At 40.8% G+C, this 23,103-nt stretch overlaps 1 protein-coding gene across 4 annotated transcripts in view; it reads right to left on the reverse strand.

The window, feature by feature from the left end:
- Positions 1-23,103, reverse strand: part of LOC143134820 (uncharacterized) — a 64,311-nt gene that overhangs the window by 35,523 nt on the left and 5,685 nt on the right. For 2 of the 4 annotated variants that reach the window (XM_076295498.1, XM_076295497.1), the window contains exon 4: positions 22,269-22,570. The exons of the other annotated variants lie outside the window; for them this stretch is intronic. The gene's annotated coding sequence lies outside the window, so the exon portion shown is untranslated. The remainder of the gene's footprint in view (positions 1-22,268; positions 22,571-23,103) is intronic. 4 annotated transcript variants of the gene reach the window in all.

Raw genomic sequence — 23,103 nt, forward strand, 5'->3', positions numbered from 1 at the left:
TCAGGACTAGAAATCCGGCAGCACGACTTTTTAGAGGCACCAGTTGGGTTGAATCCAACGACAACACAAATTTTAGACACGATTTCCAGCATGTTGTCTCTTAAACCTAGCCAGCTGACATTTGATCAACAAAAAGAGCTGTTGCAAATGCAGCTTGAACAAAAGAATTTGGAAGCACAAGAAAGAGAAAGGGATTGTTTATTGGAGATGGAACGGCTTAAACATAGTGAGTTGTTGGAGTTTGAAAGGCTTAAACACCAAGAGTTGGATAGGGAAATTGACCGTAAGAGGCTTAAAGGAATACGCCACCCCTAGGTGAAACTGGGCCACTCCCCGCAGTCCCTAGAGTTGGATGAGTGAGCCAAAGCGTTTTATAGCCGACCCAGCCATTGTCCTAATCTAGAAATGGCCCGGTTAGCTTTAGCTTAGCAACTGTTCCAGCTAGCATGTCGTTGCAAAAGTGAATCAAATAACTCTAAGATTTTTTATAATTATTTAGTAACCTGTACATTCACATCGAGTACAAATATCAATGCAAATTAACACGAAGGGATTTACTAGACCAATTTAGATTTGCAATTATTTTCGGGCATAGCACCGCTGCCAGGCGCAGACATCACGCAGCTTCTGAAAACCCTCAACTTTCGGCAATACACCTCGGTGAGTTGCACAGTTTTGAAAACGGAACGTTAAGGGTTGTTTTAGGAAATGTTTCAGCATGCCTGTAGGCAGCCACTCTGACTAGTCAAAGGCGATTCAAAACGAGTCAGAAAAGTCGAGACAGGACCTATCATAAAAATTTCGGTGTCCACCACTCTAGTTCATCCAAAACAAACCAGAAAAGGGACTCAAGGTGCTAAATACCGGAATTTTTCTTTAAGCGCACGCAGCAAGGGTAAGACAAGCGAAAATTTGTTGGCTGTGTTGCTAAGAGTAGGCCTGTCCCTGCAGGTCATGTTGAGGCTGTTAAATCAGATGTGGCTCCTTCTACAGGAAAAATCGTGCAAATTATGATACAAGCGTGAAATTCGGCAGGTATGTGCTCAAGACCAATACAATCAAATCTACCTGATTGGCCACTTGAAATGGCGGCCATTTTCCAAGATGGCCGCCAAAAAAGACCCTAGAAATTGATTTATTGCTCAGAATTCACCAAAGATATTATGATACAAGCATGAAATTTGGCAGGTATGTGCTTAAGACCAACACAATACATTCTAACTGATTTTCCAGTTTAAATGACGGCCATTTTCCAAGATGGCCGCCAAAAAATACCATAGAAATGGATTTGTTGCACAGAATTGATCAAGCAAGTTATTATACAAGCATGAATTTTGGCATGAATGTGTTAAAAAAACAATACAATCAAATCTACCTGACTCGCCACTTGAAATGGAAGCCATTTTACAATATGGCCGCCAAAAGACTGAATTTAGCCCAGAAGTGAGCAAGAAAATGATGATACAAGTATGTAATTTTGTGTGTTTGTGCTAAAGAGCAATATAATGAAATCCACCTCATTTGCAACTTGAAAATGTAATATGGCAGCCATTTTTAAAGATGGCCAGCAAATAAGACACTAGAACTTCATTAATTGCAATTAATTTAGAAGATGTGGCCCAAATCAATGTTAACATTCACTACATTTCTGTTTCCTTCTATGATGAAGTCATTGGAAATTCAATTCATTCCTGTGTTAAGTCTTGCACAATCAAGTTTGATAGGCAATGCATTAAGAGAGTGGGAGTGGGATATTTTTTGCTAATAATGTATAGCCATCTTTATCTGTCTTTGCAGGATTCGTATCAGGAGACTTGTTCTTTTGTGTCCTGCTGACACAGACAGCACTTTGACCAGTCAGTCGTTGTCCATTGTTAATCTAAAAAATCAGATTGAGGTATGATCTTTTGATCACCTTTTGAATCCATGCATGGAACAGTTATTTAAATTTCAATTCGTTTTGGGCTGATTGGCAAAATGTGATTCAGAATTTAGTGTAGGTATTTTAACAGAAAGACGCACGTGTATAAAAATGCTATTTGTTTTTCAACAATGTAAGCCTGTTTTAACAAAGCTGTGCAAACACATACAGCAGGTGGAGAAGAAGAAAATGCCTTTGATGAGTGGTGTGGCAGTATATCAATATCAATTGCTGATTATTCTGACCATGTCACAAGTAAGATGTTATATTTCTTTACCCACCCTCACCTTGAGGATGGAAAAGGGCAATGTTGCTACAGTTAGTCAAACCAAACCTTTTTTTTTTGACGTTGCGGTCAGTCAGGCCTTCAGAGTGGTTACACAGAACACTTATATGCTAGTATGCCTCATATATAATATTCCTGTCTGTTCTTACTGCCCTACTTTGTAGCCTACTCTCCTACCACAAATTACACTGTATATGCCGTTTTACATTTGAGTATATGCACTGTATCACTATCCATATCCTTACAATATTTAGACCAAAACTATCTGAATTAAACCAGCCACTGAGGTTATTCGGAATTAATTTTAGTCACTTACAGCGACATTGGACCACTGCTGATTGATTCACTCTGGTCGCCTTGTTCTCTAACTCTGGGGTAATTGTGGGGACAGTCGCAGAGAGCAGAAATTATAGTGAGCGGCACATTATTACCATATTATTACCGTTAGTACCATTAGCACGTTATTAGTGTTTTTAAACGCCCATATCGAGAAAATCATAAATTACCGTTATTAGCATATTATTACCACAATGGTATCGCATCACGCACCACCCTCCATTGACATCAAGAATTGTCATTATTAGCATGTTATCACCATGTTATCAGTGTGTTATAAGGGGCTTATTTGTCGTTAATAACTGTTACCGCTGTTATTTGCATGTAAAACCAAAAGCGACCTATGCGACCGGAAAGACGGAAGTCATTATTTGTCTATGGAGGGTCGGCGAATAAAGCGACCAAAGTGAATTCGCCTGGAGCGAACCAATCTGGACGACCTGGGGGTCATTTCTAGAAAAGTTAGCAACGACGTTGCTCAACCACCATGGTACGACGCAACTTGCGACCAAACAACGACACTGTTACACCTGTTTCCAGAAAGCATCGTACCTGTGTCGCAATTCGCTACCTCCGACGTTCGAACACCATAGTTCCAACAACGTTGTTGATGATGCAGCGATACATATCATTGGTGGAAACAGTGGCAACGTGTAATACCCCACCCCCTAGAAATGTTCTGTCACGGCCTATGTCGACATGTTTCTAATCTAAACCGAGTGATTAATGCTGGTATTGTCATTGCCATCAGCCAAAACCTAAACCTATTGCAAGCATAGAAAACAGTTAACTTAAGCAGACCAATATGAGTCATTATTTGTGTTATATATCTGTGTTGGAAAAAATATATAGCCTGGACAAATACCTGGGTATCCCATAGGTTATTAACTGTCTCGTGGCTTAACGGCAGCGCGTTGGTGCACTGCGCGCTCGGCCGGAGTTCGCATCCTATCTCTTCTTTTCATCTCTGAGTAAAAGTAGGCCTACGAGACACAACAATAGGTTTTGACCATACATATTTATGTATATAGTTACTCTACATCGAGAGACCATAGGTACAATACATCAGTCAAAAACAATTGAATCTACGTGTCACACTAGTTCATCTGCAGGTAGCGAGAAGCAAGAGGACAATCTCACATCATAAGAAAATCGAACCTACAACGTTGGGATAATAAGTCATCTGATTTAGCCACTACACCATTTAACACTGCTGCTGTTAGGGACTGTGAAGATTATAATACTAAAATCAAGGCAATACTTTAATTAACATAAATAGCAAGAATGAGCCCAGTAGAGGAGCAGTGTCTTAATCAAAATTAAGCTACAGGATAGATCAATCATTGAGTCACGAGATAAACATCCACTTCGCAAATTTTGGTTAGGCGGTTGTGATTTTTGGTTAGGCGCTCCGGACACCAACAGGAACTACCAAGGAACGACACAAGTGCGACTGCCTAGAGGCAGTAGTTCAAACGACCAAACTTTGCGTCCTTGTTTGCGATTGAGAGTTCGAACTACCCTTTCTAGAAACACCAAATCCAAGAACGATGGAGCGTACTACCGAGGTTGCGACGCAAGTTAGCAAACGATGCTTTCTGGAAACGACCCCCAGAGCGATTAAGCGATTTAGCAATTAAAAGTCAGCTAATATGATGGTAATGAGCGGTTCGGCAAAAAACAATTGGAATGCTCTTATCTTCGAATGTCCCAGGCTGACAAGCCAGAGCCGTTATGTGATTAGCTAAATCAAACATCCAGAGCGAAAAAAGCGAATTCATGACAAAGGTTCTTCAACGACCTTGGCTACTTTGTAGCTGAGGTTGTTTCTGGTGTACACGCATCTTTTGTTTAACAGCAACATCGAGAAAACCATGAATTGCCGTTATTAGCATATTAGTGTCATTATATTATTAGCATGTCATAACCATTTTATTTGTTTGGGGGGGTGGCATCACGCAACACCCTCCATTGACATTAAGAACTGGCATTATTAGCATGTTATCACCATGCTATTTGTGTGTCATAAGTGGCTTATTTGTCATTGTGGAACATTTTTAATATCTGTATCACTTCATCATCTATGGAAACATATTTAAGGAGAGTGAACAATTATTTACACCACATTTGCAATTTGCACATTTGAACTTTGCAAATTTCTCGGGTCTTTTTGGATGCCATCTTGGAAAATGGCCAGCATTTCAAGTAGCAAATCAAGTGGATTTGATTGTATTGGTCTTGATCACATCCATGCCAAATTTCATGCGTCCATCATAATTTGCTTTGACTATTCTGTGCAATAAATCAATTTCTAGGGTCTTTTTTGGCAGCCATCTTGGAAAATGGCCACCATTTCAAGTGGCCAATCAGGTAGATTTCATTGTATTGCTCTTGAGCACATACATGTTGAGTTTCGTGCTTGTATCATAATTTGCTAGGTCAATTCTATGCAATAAATCAATTTCTGGGGTCTGTTTTGGCGGCCATCTTGGAAAATGGCCGCCATTTCAAGTGGCCAGTCAGGTAGATTTGATTGTATTGGTCTTAAGCACATACATGTCGAATTTCATGCTTGTATCATAATTTGCTAGGTCAATTCTATGCAATAAATCAATTTCTGGAGTCTTTTTTGGCGGCCATCTTGGAAAATGGCCACTATTTCAAGTGGCCAATCAGGTAGATTTGATTGTATTGGTCATAAGCACATACCTACCAAGTTTCATGCTTGTATCATAATTTGCACGATTCTTGCCAAATTGGCCTTGTAGCCGCTCTACTATAAGTCTTTGGAATCTGAGTGGCCAAATGTGCCAGTGGAGATTATTGGTAAAGCGAATTTATCAGTGTTGATTAGAGTCCATTCATTACTGATGGTGTTGTCTCGCTGGTAGGCAATGCTCAGAGGGTTCCTGTTAAAATTCTGCGGGATACAGGTGCATCCGAGTCTTTTATTAGCCAATCTGTTTTGCCTTTTTCTTCTGTCTCAGACACGGGCAGTGTTGTTTTAATATGTGGTATTGGACTTCAATCTTTTTCAGTGCCATTACATAAGATCTGCTTGTACTCTGGATTTATTAATGGGGAAGTCACTATTGCGGTTCCACCATCTCTGCCCATAGATGGTGTGGACATTATTATTGGAAACAATCTGGCGGGTCATTGTGTCTGGCCGGAGGGGTCACCAGCACCCAAGGGCGTAGGTTTGGTCTGAGCTTTGGTGGGGACACTACCCACTACCCCCCCCCTCCGAATATATAAAATGATTAAAATGTGCTACTGTCCAACTATCCATGATTAAAATGTGCTACTGTCCAACTTGATCTAACTACACTGTGTAGCCTACATAATCTGATTTTAATATGTAGGCTACAGATATGTAGGCTATATTTAACATTTATTTTCTATTTGGTCTGTTATGAAATCATGCCCATTTAAGCACAGCTCAGTTTTAAGAAAGTTAAATACATGCATGCTTAGCATTTTGTGAAAAGAAATCATTAAGGCTACATTGACAAACATGAGCTGCCTGTATATTCTCTGATTCTAATATTTACAGATATCTAGGCGATGTAAGCACAGCTCAGTTTTAAGAAATGCAGCCGAAAGACCATGTTGAATTTTGCTATAATTTATTTCAAAACCGGATTACTCTGGAACAGCTAACTATACACGGGAATGCATTACACCTTTGTGTTCGGTAAGGTCTGCTGTTTATTCTGATATATGGTTTGTCATGTGTTGCGTGAAGAGTGTGTAGGCCTACGATATTCCACCGAGACGAATGGATGTGGAGATGGGCGCAGAGAATAATTATTAAATCTCTTGAAGTTATTTTTCTCGCGAACTGTTTATTACAGCAAACAGTGGCTAGCTAGCACCGTTTAAAAGCTGAGAAAAGGCTCTTTCATGAACAAAAGTTCAACAGAGAAGAATGGGTGAATTTGGACGCACTTCATGCTTGTAGTGAAGTAAAGACGAAGCGCTGCATGCTGCGCAGGAGATTGCGGCTCACTGGTAGTTATTATAGGTAACTTCAAATCAGCGCGATTTACCCTTATAGGCTACTGCACATTACAAGATCTGTACGAGATGATCCGCAGCACTGAAGTGAGAAATGATTTAACTCTTTGTGTAGCGCATGTGAGCGCTTTTTTCCCCATTTCAACCTGAATATTGGTGGGGACATTTCAGTCGTAATTATGCAAATCTACGCCCCTGCCAGCACCACCTCCTGTGGTTAAGCCATTGGCTGAGCCAGACGAGTGTCTCAAGGAGTTTCCAGAGGTGTTCACTGCCTGTGTGGTTACTCTGGCAATAGCTCAGACACAGGCAAAGGACACGGCTGATGTATCCAAGTCCAGTACTGTAAAATTATTTGTTCCTAAATTACCAACACCTCTCTCCCATAGTGAAATTGTGGATGCCCAGATAAAGGATAAAGGTCTGGCAAAGTATCTTGAGTTGGCTTCAGATGAGTCTGGTAACGGTTACTGTGTTCGGAATGGCTTGCTGCTTCGCAGTTGGTTGCCACGTGGGTTGTTGATGTGCTCAATTTTTGTGTTCCCAGTGACAAATATAACTAAAATTTGATAATATTTCATTAAAATTCATTTTTTAATATGCAGTTCATTCTTCTACATCTAATCCATCTGCAAACAATGAGTATCGTTCTTCAACTATGCAAATATTCTGTTTTGAACATGGCATTTGTCCACCGGTGCAACAGTTCTGGGTAGTATTACTTATCTTAAAATGACTGTAATTTATGAAATATTTATCTAAATACATTAAAATATTTGAATGCATGTCATATGAGTGTTTACTTACCGAATCTAGAGGTTATAAGTGTTAAGGTCCCTATGTAGAGTTATTATGACACATTACATTTTGTCCGCAAAACTGGTGTCCTTCTGGAGCAACGCCATTATGTGGATATAAAACAGACATTAATGTGACCACCCCATTACTGAGAGGGGTCCTTCCAGAATCAGGAAGGACAGAAGATATCACTGGAGCAGATGGACTGCATACAAGGTCAATTCTGTCTCAAATATTTTCATAATATCACTATTTCCGTGCAGTGTTGGAACTGGTCGTCTTAAGGTAGTCCTTTGGTACAACGCAATTTAAGTATTGATCTGAATATTTTTTATCAATTTACATTCATTGAAAACCTTAACACTGTTACTCAGGATCAAGAATGTCTCTCATATAGCTAGGCCACATACTAGCATTGATTTCGAAAATGTCCACTGGTGCAACGCACTGTCCTATAGTACAACATGAAGTCAGTTTCACTTATTTTTTTCCTTTACTCCCATCATAATGAACCTTACCATAGTGAAAGCAAACATGTAAACAAAAAATGTTTGTATTACAAGTTTTATTGAAAAATTAGTTTAAATATGCAAAAGAGATATAATCCGAGTCTAAAAAATGAATGGAGGTTAATGGACGGCCGCATTTGGATGGCCCGTCAACTCAAACCTTCCTTCCCTGTTTTGTTAAAGCTAGTTTGATTTCCATGTTGAAAGTGAGAGGCTGAGATGACTACCAAGGAAAGGTCTAGGAAGTTTAGGGAGAGGCTGAATGAAGATCCTGAGAGGAAAGAGAACTTCCTGAGAGAGAAACGCAGAAAGTAAATTTGACAAGTTATTTTTGCCTAAGAATTAAAACATTTCATGACATTATTAATGCACCATCATATCATAGTATTCATGGTTGGGTTTTATCATTTTCTCCAGATATCAGAAGAAGAAAGCATGCGAGAAAATTGTTCAGCTAAGCGTGAAGTCTGACGCCAGCAACACAGAAGAAGCTACGAGAGAAATGGAGAGAGTCAAAGCGGAGATGTAGGGCAAGGGAAAAAGCCACTAATGCGGAGATGTAGGGCAAGGGAAAAAGCCACTAATGCTGTCCTTTATATTACGCCACAATCACCTCAGGATCATGACCAGCCATTCGAAGAGATCAATGACCCCCCAGTGGCAAGGCCAGTTATCAATGGAGCCCCAGTGGCAAGGCCGGTTCTGCATGAAGTGATCAATGAAGCCCCAGTACCAGTACCCGTTTTTTGTAGCACACCAGAGAAGTTCCCCCAAGACCAAAATACACCCCAAAAAAGAAGAACATTTTCAATGACCAAAGAACTACGGAAACTACGAAAACAAAATGAGACATTAATGAAGAAACTTGAGGCTGAAAAAAGAAGAGCAAATAGGTTTAGACGAAAGAATCAACGCCTCGTGCAAAAACGGAATATGGATAAACATGCTGACAGAAAAACACAAGCAAAACAAACAAAGCGAGAAAACACTGCCCACGAAAAGAAGAAACAAGTGGAGTCCTTCTTATTAAGGGATGAGAACAGCAGGCTTCTTCCAGGGAAGAAAGAAACCATTGGAAGAAAAGAAAAATGCAGAGGAGAGTACTTGCAAAATCGTTGGTTGACTTGCACAAGGAATACCTCCAGACTGCTGGACCACACCTTCGACTGTCTTACAGACAGTTTGTACGCTACAGGCCATTTTATGTAACAGAAGCCAAATCAAATGGCCGCAATACATGCGCCTGCTACCAACACGAGAACCTGTGTCTACTTATTGATGCGTTATAACAGCGTGGTATCCTACCATCAAAAAGCCTATCAGATCTTCTTCCAGCATAACCTGTAATACTGAGAACTTGAAATGCATGGAGCGCACATGCACTGAGTGCTGCTTTGATGAAGTCCAGCTTGCCACACACAACCCAGATGATCGGGCCAGATGGGAACACTTGGCGAAGGAAGATGTGGTGGTCGGAGACAAAACATAAAAACTGGGTGAAGAAGACTGAGAATGGTACAGTGGGAGAACTGGTTGAAGAGTTCCAGAAAGAGTTGGAAGGTATTGCCAACCACTAGTTCAACTGGCTTCATCAGGCCAAGAAGTTCAGGCATCTGAAGGAACACCTGAAAGAGAATGAAATGGTCCTGCACATGGACTTTTCTGAAAATTACGCCTGTAAATTGAATACAGAAATTCAGTCATTTAATTTTGGAGGGAACAGGCAGCAGGCTTCTATCCACACTGTTGTGGCATTCACATGCACAGGGTCACAGTCCTACGCCACTATCTCGGATTCAGCCACAGTGAGCGTGCTGTTTGGGCCCATCTGAAACCAGTGGCCCAGGACATTGTGAAAAAGTCTGGCCACACAATTGACACTATGCACGTACTGAGTGATAGTCCAGTAACTCAGTACAGGAACAAGGCCAACTGTTACCTGTTAAGCAGTGTGCCATATCCACTGAAGAGGATTACGTGGAACTACTCGGAGAGAGCCCACGGAAAAGGCACACCGGATGGGGTTGGCGGTGCAGTCAAGCCAATGGCCGACAACCATGTCCATGGAGGGCAGGACATACAAAGCCCAAAGGACCTTTATGAAATCCTGATCCAAAAAGAGGTCCCCAACATCCAATTCAAATTGATCAATGAGGCAGACATACAAATGTTTCATGAGATGTTGCCACCGTCTGTACCAAAAGTCCCAGGCATACTTACCACGCACCAGATCCTGTCATTCTCGCCAGGGGAGATCTTCTACAAGGCTCTCAGCTGTTTCTGCCGCTTCTCCCCTAAAAAGGCGAGGCCAGACAATCGAGCAAAGGAAAGCGGCTCCTCTGAGACTTTTGAAGCCCAGCCCAAGAGTCCTGAAAGTTACAATAGTGGAAATGAAGTGGAGCAAGGGGAAGAGTACACTGTGGGGAAATTTGTCATAGTGAGGTACGAGAAGAAGCCATTTGTGGGCCAAATCACCCAAATAAATAAGGAGCACTTTGCAGTGAATTGCATAATGAAAAAATTATGTAAAAATTGTTGGATAGTATAATAATGATATCATCACTATGCAGCTATAAGGATGAAATAAAGATACTATATTTTATACTAATTATAATGAATGTAACCCAGACATTTGGGCGAAGTCTCTGTGTGTACATCTTATAGTATATAAATAACATAATTCTGAATGTTTTGGGGGTATGTTTGATGTGGAAATATAATTGGGGCAAACTAATATGCCTTGGGCTTATCTATCTTATCTGTCCAACATTCTCTGAATTAAATAATGTCATTCCTTATTTTGTTGCACCGGTGGACACATTTTAGGACTGCCACACCAAAAAGTGAATAATATGCAAAATATATGAAGAATTAGAAATGGACACATTCAGTTTTGAATTATTCAAATATAAGGGAATATAATTGTATGTCATTTGACATATATTTTTGAATTATTATTTTTTTCACTTTGAATTTGAGTTCACGTCAACCACCCACATGCAGACATGGAGGTGGCAGATCCAGTGTTGCAGGTAGTAGTGCCTGATGAATATCGTAGTATTGTGTTAAAAACTGTTCACGGGAAGTAGATGGACACTTTGGAGTGAAGAAGACCTACAGTCGGCTGCTTCAACATTTCTATTGGCCGCAAATTAAAAGGAATGTAGCGAAGTTTATTAAGTCTTGCCATGTGTGGCATATTGTAAAATGATTAATGACATTGTCCTGTTGGGGTCTAATGTGTTGTTGGTGCTGGGAATGGTTTTGGAGGAGAGAAAATAAAGTTAGTTCATGTTCGGAACACAGTTGACTGACTCGCGTATATATATTATAAAGAACACGACACCATGTATGTCAAATTGCGGGTAAACCGAATGCATGCATTAAACCGGCACCCCTACATCCAATTCCATCTGTACCGAGCATCACTACTAAGTCCATTGTGAAGTCCTTATCTCAATTCATATCTATCTTTGGTATTGCAAAAGTGGTTCAAAGTGACCGTGGGTCCAATTTGACATCTAAGACCTTTGCGGAAGCATTGAAACAGCTATGCATCAAGCACAACCTTGACTTGGATGGTCTTTTGAGTCATTTGGGAGGGGAGCAACGGGAACAGTTAAAGTCTTTAATTTTTTAGTTTTCGTCTTTGTTTTCAGACACGCCAACTGGCACCAGTCTGATCGAGCACGATATAGACGTGGGAGATGCTCGGCCTAGTCGGCATAGGTTTTGCACAGATTACAGAAAGATGAACATGGTCAAAAAAACGGAATGTGTTCCTTTACCGCAAATAGAACATTGTGTGGATCAAGTTGGTGCTGCCTGTTTTGTGTGGATTGAGAAGGAGGCCCTGGCATTAATCTTGGTGCTCCAGCACTTTGACGTCTACGTGGGGGGTGGGGTACATCCTGTGGTGGTCTTTACAGACCACAACTCCCTCACATTCCGCCAGTCCTTGAAGAACTCTAACCAACGCCTTATGTGGTGGGCACTCTTTTTGCAACCCTACAGATTGTCCATTCGTCACATCTGGGGCGTTGAGAATGTGATGGCCGATGCACTGTCTCGGCCCCCGGATGGGTAAGTCTGATTGTGTGCATGTCTCTATCTTTGTCTTCTCTGTCTCTGTCTGTCCTTAACCCTCTAACCGCCCACGTCGCAATATTGCGACAAGCGTCATTACTGAATAAAACAGACGATAGACGCGAGTACAGTGTCAAATCTCATTTGTACTCTTGGCCACTAGTTGGCAGACACTAGGGCTGAACGATTTATTGCATTTGCGATATCGCGATATGATGAAACGTGATTTTCAAACCGCAAAGGCTGCGATTACACTTTGTAATATGTGACGTAACCAAAACGCATTTATTGCGCTTGCCATATATTTGGTATTTTCTATATGTAGCTACTGCTGTCCGTTTTTAAATCATTTCAACATTTTCTCAATGGTCTATAACATTTTAGAGGACTAACAGGCTAGAGTAAGCGCCCTATCTCATAAGATTCCATCATAGAATTTTGAAATAGAAGAGGGAGTGGGGGCGCCGTGAGTGCTGGGTGAGCAGATAGGCCTACGAGTAGTGAGTTGCCGTCTATGGGAAAAGATGGATACAGCAAAAAAAAAGCTGTTGACGACTAAAAATAAAAAAAGAAAGTGGGAAAAGGAGATGGCATGTTAAGGGATGCAACAGCAGTTAAATAAGTGGACGGTGAAAGGCAACAGGTAGTATTTAAAGTGATGACGTCTGTACATGGAGGCTTGCAAATATAAATGTTAACAGACGAACTAGCGTTTGTTAAGCATAATGCCGATTGAAACATAGCCTATTCCATTCAGATAGCTAGGTGGCTACCATGCTCATACTGCACTTTTAATGGCAAACTGCAAACAGCAGCAACTCATTACATGTTTCCATATCCTAACAATGAAGGCTCCTTGTAATAACTTAATATTGTGTTGTCAATGTGGTGCAAACAAACAATGCTAGAGTGCCTAGTATCAGCCTTATCCATTGTGAGCAATAGCTGGCAAAAGGACGTTATGAGAAACCGTTAAGACTCTCTTAAAGTGGCAATGCACCATTTATCAATACTTATCAAGTATAACTTCAAGTAAAACATCAAATTGGCAGCATATCTTTAAAAACATATTCAATAGACACTCATGCACAGTAATAGTGTAAATTATTGGCCTTTTATTTTGCTTTTGTTGTTTGTGTTTTTTGTTTTGGGGGGGGGGCGCCAATATTGTTGTTGCATACCCCTCAAAAATGGGTAGCTGCGCCCCTGACTGGAGTACAGTGCGATATCCAAGGGGGTTGGCGGCGCAAACATTTTATCTCACAGTAATGAATTGATGCATAATGTTATCCGCAAGTAGTTGACACAGCTAACCACCAAAAACCCAGCTGTTCTAACATTAGCTTACCAGCTAAGGCTTTAGGCTACATACATGCTGCTAACTTTGCCTGTTTAGAAAATTTTGTCTCCGCGATTGGCTTTGTTGTGATATGAACAAACTAGTTAATTTGCATGCATGCATATTGCTGTGGTGTTGATGATGCTAACCTTTAGTTAACACCGAGCGGAACGGTCATTCGGCCGCATTTATTTGCGCTGCAACAATCTACAGTAGTTTGTTCCGATTCACGTGCAAGTAGCCTACAGAGGAGAGGAGCGAGTTTGTGTGTTTGTGTGCGTGCGTTCGTGTGTGTGTTCGTGTGTGTGTGTGCCCGCGCGTGTATGGAGAGCACAGGACAAGGAGAAGGTGTCAGTGCCACTGCATGTAGACCTAACTGTTAACTAACGAAAGATCATATTTACATGAAATAGAAACAAAATAGAAATGTATAAGAATCATTAAATGTTTACAAGGCTGGAAGTTCGACAAATATAGGTCTACTAATGTGATTAAAATAGTTAAATAAAAAATATTTCATTCATCAATCTTATTCAATGACCTAATGCCATCATAACATTAGGGGTTTGCACGGCGTGTCATCAGATCTGGACATCGCCATATTGGAGATACTCGCCTCATTAGAAAGCATTAGGCACTGAAGTAAATCCCTAACATCGTCAAGGAAAATGGTTAATTATTGCCGTGTTTTAGGTTGTACTAATAGGTCAGACTGAGAAAAACATCTGGTGTAGGTATCGACTTCCAAAAGTTATTAAAAAACCAGGGAGAAGGGACAATAATGCCAGAAGTTATCAGAGGAAGGGGGGCGCTTGTGGTTGAACTTGGTACTTCGTCTCCCTCACCCAACTCATATGGATCTGCGCTGCCAATAATCCGTAATTTCTCGAAATATCGCGCCTTTTCTTGTGGTCCAAGTCCTGCCCTATATGCCTTTGCATCTTAGACGCATTTTGATGAGATTTTCTGTTGTTTAGACACGGCTACAATCACGTAAGATATCCAAAGTGCATAATACTCCATTGTACTTCATTCACTGAGTATCGCCAATATGGCCGCGCGTGCTGGGTTACCATAGTTACCGGCCAGAACGTGACGTCGGTGCAAACCCCTAATAGGCCTGGGCTCCAGGAAAGAACAGTTTATGTTTAACTTATCTAATTTTGTGTTGGTCATACTATAGAATAATATATTGCTTGTCTTTGTTGAATAAGACAGAAGATAAAGAGCTTAAAAATAATTGCATATCGCAATCGCAATATTGGTGAGAAAAATCTCAATTAGATTTTTTTCCAAAATCGTTCACCCCTAGTAGACACCCAGAGCTTCGATTCAAGTTCAACCTTTTTTTTCCAAAGTTTTCAAGAAGGACATGAAAAACACGCGAGAAACACGCGAAGAAGACGCGCATTTCCTCCATAACGTGGAAGCGATGCGGGCCATAGTTTTACACAAATTGAAGCAGAAATACACCAAATGTTGGAAAAAAAATTCACGTGTGATGAAGTCTTGGATCTGTTATTCACCTATTCTGATTCTGAAGGAGAATATCTGCCTTTTGGAGAATATGATCGATCGTCTATTGACTGATAGTCACGTTGCGTCTGTGAATGGAGGTGCGTCTCTGTCCAACATAGCTGGAGGTGCCAGTGGCAATAGTGATGATAGTGTCCGTTAGGGCTGGGACAACGCGTCGACGTAATCGATGACGTCGACGCAATCGATGACGTCGACGCAAAATATGAGCGTCGATTCGTCAAGCATAACATGTGCTGCTAAATATTTTTAATTTTACACCTTCAGTGTTTTCCATACGTTGACTAATCTGTGGCTGGGCACCACGAAATCAAAACCGGCCACCACACATTGATGTTATGTTATAGTCCTACTATTTAAATTAAAGATAAGATAATTTCATTGAGCTGCACTTTTTACTCACACAGCCTTTCCTCGCCCCGCCCGCTCTCTCTCGTAACGAGCCCGCTGCTCCTCCTCTGCATGTGCATTTAAAAAATTATTCACGATTGTTGAAGGATTGTTGTTGCCACATAGAAGCACTGCATAGAACACAGTGGGCTAAATTGCTATTAAATCCGCTTAGTATCGTGACCATGCTGCGCAAATTTGTTCAAAACTTAGGGTTGCCACCTGTCCAGGATTTTCCTGATTGTCCAGGATTTTCATGGTCTGTCCAGGAAAATAAAAATAAAAATCCTGGACACTGAATGTCCTGGATTTTTGTACATGATGCGCAAAATGTGTATTTCAGTTTAATTGAAGCGTGCCTACGTCCATAAACGTATGCACAGCCTTATTGGCTCTACAAAAATGACGTAGCATAACATGGGTGGTGGTGGTGGGGGCACGCACTGTGGAGGTTCATTACAAATGGTAAGGTGGAGACGGAGAGTGTGTGGGACAAGGAGAGACAGAGAAAGGAAAGTTTATTCCACATAAGCAAAAAAGCAGAACTTAATTATGTATTCCCCCTTTTTTCTCAATACTGCCCCCAGGTGTCCACAACTAAAAACTGTTGAAAATATAACAAAAATAATAAAGGTCTGCTATTAAATAAAGCAATTAACTAAACAAATAACTAGAAATTGTCATTCTTACTAATTTTAGCTATACAATTGTCGCTTAGAATGACGGTTTTTATCTTGGGTTAGATGTGCGAAAGGCGCCGTTGCTTACAAACAAAAAGGTCGATTGGATGGTCAAAATGTCCAGGATTTTTGTCAGACACAGGTGGCAACCCTATCAAAACTGCAGCATTAAAGTTAAGGTAAACTCTGCTAAGGTCTTATCACAACATAGTACATTGGGGAGACTAAACTAAGTTAAGTTACAGTATGCAATCAAGCAGTATTTCAAAGCTAATGTTAGAATACTTTTTGGATGTCAAGTTTAGCATGCTTACTTGCAGCTGCTTGTATTCGTTACTCAGGCTCATTTTATTGACTCTGAATGTTTGCAAAATCCCGATGTAAATGGAAAAGTGTTTTCCAAGACTCAAAAGTGCTTGTCCAAAGGAGAAGTACGAACCGTTATTTGAACTAACTACGTTATGAATTGCATCCACACATCAGCAGCCTTTTACAGTTTTTCTCAGTCGCTTTGGTGCTTTTCTCACATCACTATTAACATTTGCACAGCAGTTAGTGCATTTCTCAAAACAATTAGTGCAAACTGCAAAACCTAGTGGATAACCTGAAAAAGCAGGTCACTTGCTCAAAATGGATAGTCCATTCCTCAAAAGCAAGTATTTATGTCAATGAAACGGCCAGTGTCATCAATATGAGAAGTCTTGACACCATCGTTTATGAACAAGATAGTCAAATGGCTTTGTCATGTTTTCATTATGGCAGTTTATTCTCTCAGTGTTTTCCCATGCAAAAAAAGGTCAGAACTCGGTGACACTACCTGAACATGCTCAAGACAGCACTATATAGTACTTGTACAGCCATTTGAAAACAGTAAAGTTAGAAATTGCTGTAGTTAGGAGAGTAAGTGAGTACAAGACACTGATGTACATTTCACATTTTTACTATATGCTCTTTGCAATTCTACAGCATTGTGATAGAATTTGATAACTAGTTCACCAATTTTGTATGTAATGACTCAAGCAATGAAATGAAGACTATTAGTTTTATTGGGAACGACTATTCAGCATCCATAAGTATAGTTTATTTTGACTGACATGACAAAGCGACTGATACATGTCCAAAAGCATGTGCAATTTGTTCAGAGGAAGGAGAAATTGCTACTATGATGTGCACAAATGACAAAATGTTGTAGAGGTTGAACTAATAGAATTTTCATTCTGATCTGAGAAAAGCACCAAAGCGACTGAGAAAAACTGTAACTGTGTTAATGTTAATTGCAAGGATTCCCACACAAACGTCTTAAAATGACAGGCACTCAATTAGACATACACTACTGAACTTTATTGAATGCTACCTCTGACTAAGAATGTATTACTTTGCACTTGTATTGTCTTTTATTTTGGAATCTTAAGAGCAATAAACATATATTGCAATGTTAAAGAATTCATGTTTTTTTCATTCATATATGTAAATAAACATGTATAAGTTGCTATTAGTGAATTAATTGGGAGATAATCGAATCGAAATCGGACTGAAAAAATGAATCGTTAGATTAATCGATGCATCGAAAAAATAATCGCTAGATTAATCGTTTAGAAAATAATCGTTTATCCCAGCCCTAGTGTCCGTAATGGACGTGGTATAGACAGCAGGGGTTGTAAAAATAGGGCTCTGAAGAACTACAAAGTCTTGATCGGTTAGTTTTTGGATGCTGTTTTGTGTTTGTCTCTCGGCCTGCAGGGGGAGCTCTAGGAGTCTGATGACGTGGCTAATTGGTGGCGTAATTAGGAGCCGCATAAAACCTGGACCTCCCAGTCCACGAGAGACCTCTTGCTTGCTCGCTCGACAGCACACTCCCCACTGACATACCTTTTTGCATTACATTTCATTAAGCTGACATACACTACAGTTTTACTTTGGCTTACATTTACTGACCTCTGTACATAGTTTCTTTAATAAACCTATTTTGCGTTAAATATACTCCGGTGTGGTCTCCCCCTTTTTTGTTGTGGCGGCCTTGAGCCAGGAAGTCATGACAGTCAGTCAGATTTTTGCATGCATTTGCGCAAGCCTGTAACGGCTTGGCTCTCTCCGCGTAATTTAGGATCCAGGCTCTGCAGTAGCCGACCATGCCTATTGGAACAGCTGAGTAAATACTTTAGCTTTCCTGAGGAGACAGAGCTACCATCTTCCTTTGTTGTATTGGCTCAGGTTGTACAAATATAGCTCTGTATGCTGGCTTCACTGTTAGGGAGCCATGCTTTTGTAAGAAGTATATGTTTTATGTAGCTGAGTGAAATAAGTGTGGGGTGTGATGCACCGGTGCCCAATCATTCTCATTCACACACTCTTTCACCCACAGGCCAATATCACTCCATTCACCCTTTGTCTTAGCCAAAGCCACATGTGGATAAGAGTTGGCATGGGCAAACAAATCTTTCAATTCTGGTGGTAACAATGACAATAGAGTCGACTTTTTCTCCTACTTGGTACCAACTTTCTAAATACTCCGGAGGTGGAGTTTCAGTAAAGTTTGCCATTATACAACGCAAATACTCAGGTGTCTGTTTCTCCTTGGGTCGGCACTGGTGATTCAAATATGCTATTGGGGAATTTACACTCATAACCTATCCATGTAGGGCATAATTTCTGACAAAATATCATAATGGGGCCCTCTAATCCCACTCCTCCCGCTGTCAATGTGATGGTGAGATTTAACTTACATAATAAGTCCCGACCCAACAAATTTTCAGGGGAAACTTTGGAGAGGAGAAATGAATGTTGTAATGTACTATGTTCATATCCCACCGTTAGCGGCTTAGACAAAGTCTCGGATATGCTCCTGACACATGCACACTTTTGAAACTTTCATACATTGCAAACTTGCTGCTATCCCTTTTTCCCATTGTGCTAATGTCTGCTCCAGTTTCAACCAAAAAATAAATTCTCCGTTTACAGAAAGAGAGAGTTTGGACTGTGTCGTTGGATTTGATGTGAGTTGAGGATACAGTTCAAAAAGTAAGTCTGAAGTGTCATTCTCAGGACCTGGCGACTCCTGAATCAAGTTCTGCTTATCCTATGCGCGGTTTGTGTTCTGAGTCCACACAGGACCACAGCTACGCTGCTGTGATGAAGATCCACCATTTTGTGTCTGTCCTGTTTTGCAGTTGCGTGTGCGGTGCCCTTTCTGGTTAGCAGTCGCGCGCATAGCATAGCAGTCGCGCGCCCAATGCCCCAGCTGGCTACACAACCTGCACCTGTCACCACTCTTCGGCTTCATGCTCAGATACCCTCGGTGCAGCCACTCGCTCTCTCTCATCTGCATGGAAATGTCCCTCTCTACTCTGCTTCTCCAGACATCCCAACCTGCAAAAAGTCATTTCAGGGAGGTATCACGAAGCCCCCCCCCCCCCAAAAAAAAAAAAAACTTTAGCCTACTTCAATACAGATTAATATGTTCAATAATGTCTAGTCAGTACACCAAATAAGTAAGGCCTATATATAGAAATTGTGAAAATAAAATATGTAGATTTTGGTAGTTCTTTTTATGTACTAGCCATCTAGTAGGCAGGGTATAGGCCTGATTATGCACATGAATTTACACTTGTTAAACTCACCTCAACATTTCTTTTGCAATCATTTAACCAGCATGGGCAATGCTAAAGTCACTGTTACAAACAGTGCAGCATGCATGATTAGGCCTATCATTATCATTCTTATGAGAGAAGGGTAGCCTACACTTTGAAATTCTAACATTTTCCTTTTTTGAAGCACTGATTCTGCCATGCCCATGATGCTTCTGTTCCTATACACTGAACTGATTAATTAAGTTCGGGAGAAAAGAGATAAAAGCCCGCCCACACTGAAAACTGATTGGTTGATTTAGCGAAACAGGCCAATTAGGATGCTCTCTGTCTTGGATGCGCTCAGACACACACGCCCTCTCTCTCTCCCGTCGTGTGCACGCTACACACAGATGCACACTCGGTCTCGCATGCGCGCTCTTGATCGCTCACTGTAGATTCCGGGAGATTTTATCTAATTTGCGGACGTCAGGGAGCCGCTATCAATATGCGGGATACTCCCGGAACTTTCAGGATGTCTGGCTTCTCTCTCTGTCCATAGTTCTGCTTTTTCTTTCCCTCGCACTCTAAATTGTCGGTTCAATGCTTCTTGTTCCCATTCCCAAACAATTTGGGTTTGTAATGACGTAAAATGTTTTGTATTGTTTTTAGCTTTTACAGCTAACTGTTGGATTTACATGTGTTCATACTAAAAAAACTGGGGATCATTGGTACCAATGATTATTTACTTTGATAAGGAACTGTGTTTTCTTTTAATCCAATGATCTCAAAGTTGATGTAAAGTCTACACCCATTATGATGCTAGGGTTAGAAACATTTCCCAATGGAGAGTACCCAAACTGTCTTCTTATTACTCTCATTCCAGTGTAATAATCAAGGAAGACCATCTGCGCAGCAGCACAATGATATCATGCAGCACCTGAAAATAGTCCCCATAGGCTAACTTCCAGCAAGCTGCAGCAGAGGAATTGATTAGTGACTGGATTATTACGCTTGAATAATAGTCGTATAGTTCCATGTCAAATCAGCCTAGAAAATCACCACGTTTCATTCTCCATTAGTCTTATTACACTTTCTAACTTGGGAAGAGACACGTTTTAAATAGGAAAATTACCGGAAATATAAGTCACTTTTAAATGTGATGCTAGCAGGCGAGATGCTAATGGTCTAATCCGATTCAATGATCTATGCTAGGCTGGAGCTAAAAGTGGTATCGCCAGACTCAGCCAACAGCTGAACCACTATGTAAAGTTAACCAACTGCGACATTAAAAAGAATAAAACTTTAGCGATACAACGAGCAGCGGCATACAGAGTAGGCCTAGTAGTTCTACTAATTTACTTAAAAAATACTTAAACTATTTACTGCACGTAGACTAGGGCTATGACTTAAAGGTGCTCTAAGCGATGCTGGGTAACGTCACTTCTGTTTACTTTCAAACAAAACAGAGAGCTAGCTCGCTACTTCCTCCCCCTCCCTCCCGTGCTGCTCCCGTGCAATTGAAACTCTCCTAAACGTGCATCTCGTCTGTGATTTGCTGGAACAGTTTGTTATGTTTTTATGGGCTAGGTTTGCCCAGGTTGTTTTTGTTGCCGTTTTTGGAGCCTGGGCTGTCCACAGAGATTGCATTTTTTTACAGTGTATTCAGGACACAGCTTGGGGTTGGTGATGTTTGCAGTAAGTGACATAAAATGTTTTAGCCTAATAAACGTGTGGCATCGCTTAGAGCACCTTTAATACAGTATAGCAGATTGGAAGTGTATGTTGTGAAAGTGAAACTACGATATTAGAAAGGCAAACAAAAGTTAAAGGAACATATGTAAGATTGTGGCCAAACATGGTACTGCAATCACTTTCAAATTACTGTAGAGTGGTGCATCCCCTCCTCCTCCCCTCTGACTTGAGGTTGCCAACCCGGATGGCAAAACACTACTGACTTTGTGATTAGTAGATAGGTAGAGAGTGGCGCATCAGGCCAAAACACAACATGACATGACAAAACACAACATCAACATCAGTTGAGGGCTGCAACCTCACTTTCACCACTTAAATGACAATATCCTGGCTGGACTACTGTTGTCAGTGATATAAATATTTGAAACGAACATGATTTCTTAATGTCTAGTGACATATCAGGGCCATTTTATGATTAATTGAAATACATTTCTTACATATGGCTCCTTTAAGGTTGCTTTTAACATAGTACAATGAAGAAAACCAATGCTCTAAATACTGATTTAGCTTCCCTAAAAGTTTCTCTAATTGACGCATTTAACCACGATTTGGATTACACCTGCTTTTCACCGCAAAACATACGTGCGCTGTTTTCTTACATATGGCGGAATACCTAATCAATCGCTGTTAGCACTTCTACTCCCCTGTGTTTGTGCGATACTCCCACTTTCCCCTGACCCTCCGATGAATGAATATGCATGACACAGAAAAGCACACATAACCATTCGCAGCTCCTGCGACAGGCAGTCTGTGCTTTTTCCTCAGTGCGGCCTGTTTGTACATACCTCGCAGTGTTTTTACGTGCACGTTGCGAATCAAATACGCCTGAAGTGGGCACAAAAACGTTAGTACATCTGGCCCAGAGAACGGCTGGATGAACTTGAGAAAGGTAAAAATCAATTGTTTAACTTAAGGGGAGGTGTGAAATGAGTGTAATTCCCCAAATGGTGGAGTATAAAGATTGTAAGAGTAACCAAATAAATATTTATTATTATAACCAAATGAAAATGTTTCATATTAAACAATATTACAGCATCAGTCACACTCACTGTGAACAGAGAGTCTGAACTCAACCGTAACTTCTCCCTCCAGCACTGATCTCTCCTCTGTAGAGTCCACTGTCACTCTTCTGCAGGTTCTTCAGCTCCAGAGAGAAGGTCTCCTTATTAAACTCCACTCTGCCTTTATGGGTGAATACTGTAACAGTGTCTTTGTGAGGTACATATTTTGTTATTTTATCTTGGCCAAAGTACTACTGGATGAAATCTATACTCTCCCTCTCCAGCTGCTGGTGTTGCTGGAACTCCAGAGTGACAGATCCTCCAGTTTGGCTGGACACATTTGAAGCTGTCTGCACACAAACATACAGAATACATCCGGAGGGTATTCCGTCAAGCAAGCCACAGGCAAATCCTGCCCCCCCCCCAAAAAAAAATAATTGTTTGGGTGTCATGGATCCTATATGACTGTGCTGTGTTGCAGCAGCGATCATAAACATATAGGCTATGCATGCATTCAGTACACCTGCACTACATTAAACACAAATGTAAGGGGAATGGGTGTGAAATGGTTTATAGGCGTGAAAAATATGCTGCACATACTGCATAGAAGATCATGTGATAACAAGTTGTTCGTAAAAAGTGAGTTGTTAGTAAATGAGTGTATCCTGTCCCCTAGTTGGGTCTGGCCACAGCACCTCATCAACATTGCAGTTCAAGTTCCCTCACGAGTCTCATCCAAATGAGAATACGGAAAATAGACCTATTCTCTAACCTGTGCTGGGTACTACTATTACCTAGTTGGGTCTGGCCACAGCACCTCATCAACATTGCAGTTCAAGTTCCCTCACGAGTCTCATCCAAATGAGAATACGGAAAATAGACC

The sequence above is a fragment of the Alosa pseudoharengus genome, unplaced genomic scaffold, assembly GCF_046254945.1.
Source record: "Alosa pseudoharengus isolate Yale_2024_CS ecotype anadromous, Long Island Sound unplaced genomic scaffold, YU_APseudo_1.1 YU_APseudo_1.1_scf_2, whole genome shotgun sequence".
Taxonomy (NCBI): Eukaryota; Metazoa; Chordata; class Actinopteri; order Clupeiformes; family Clupeidae; genus Alosa; species Alosa pseudoharengus.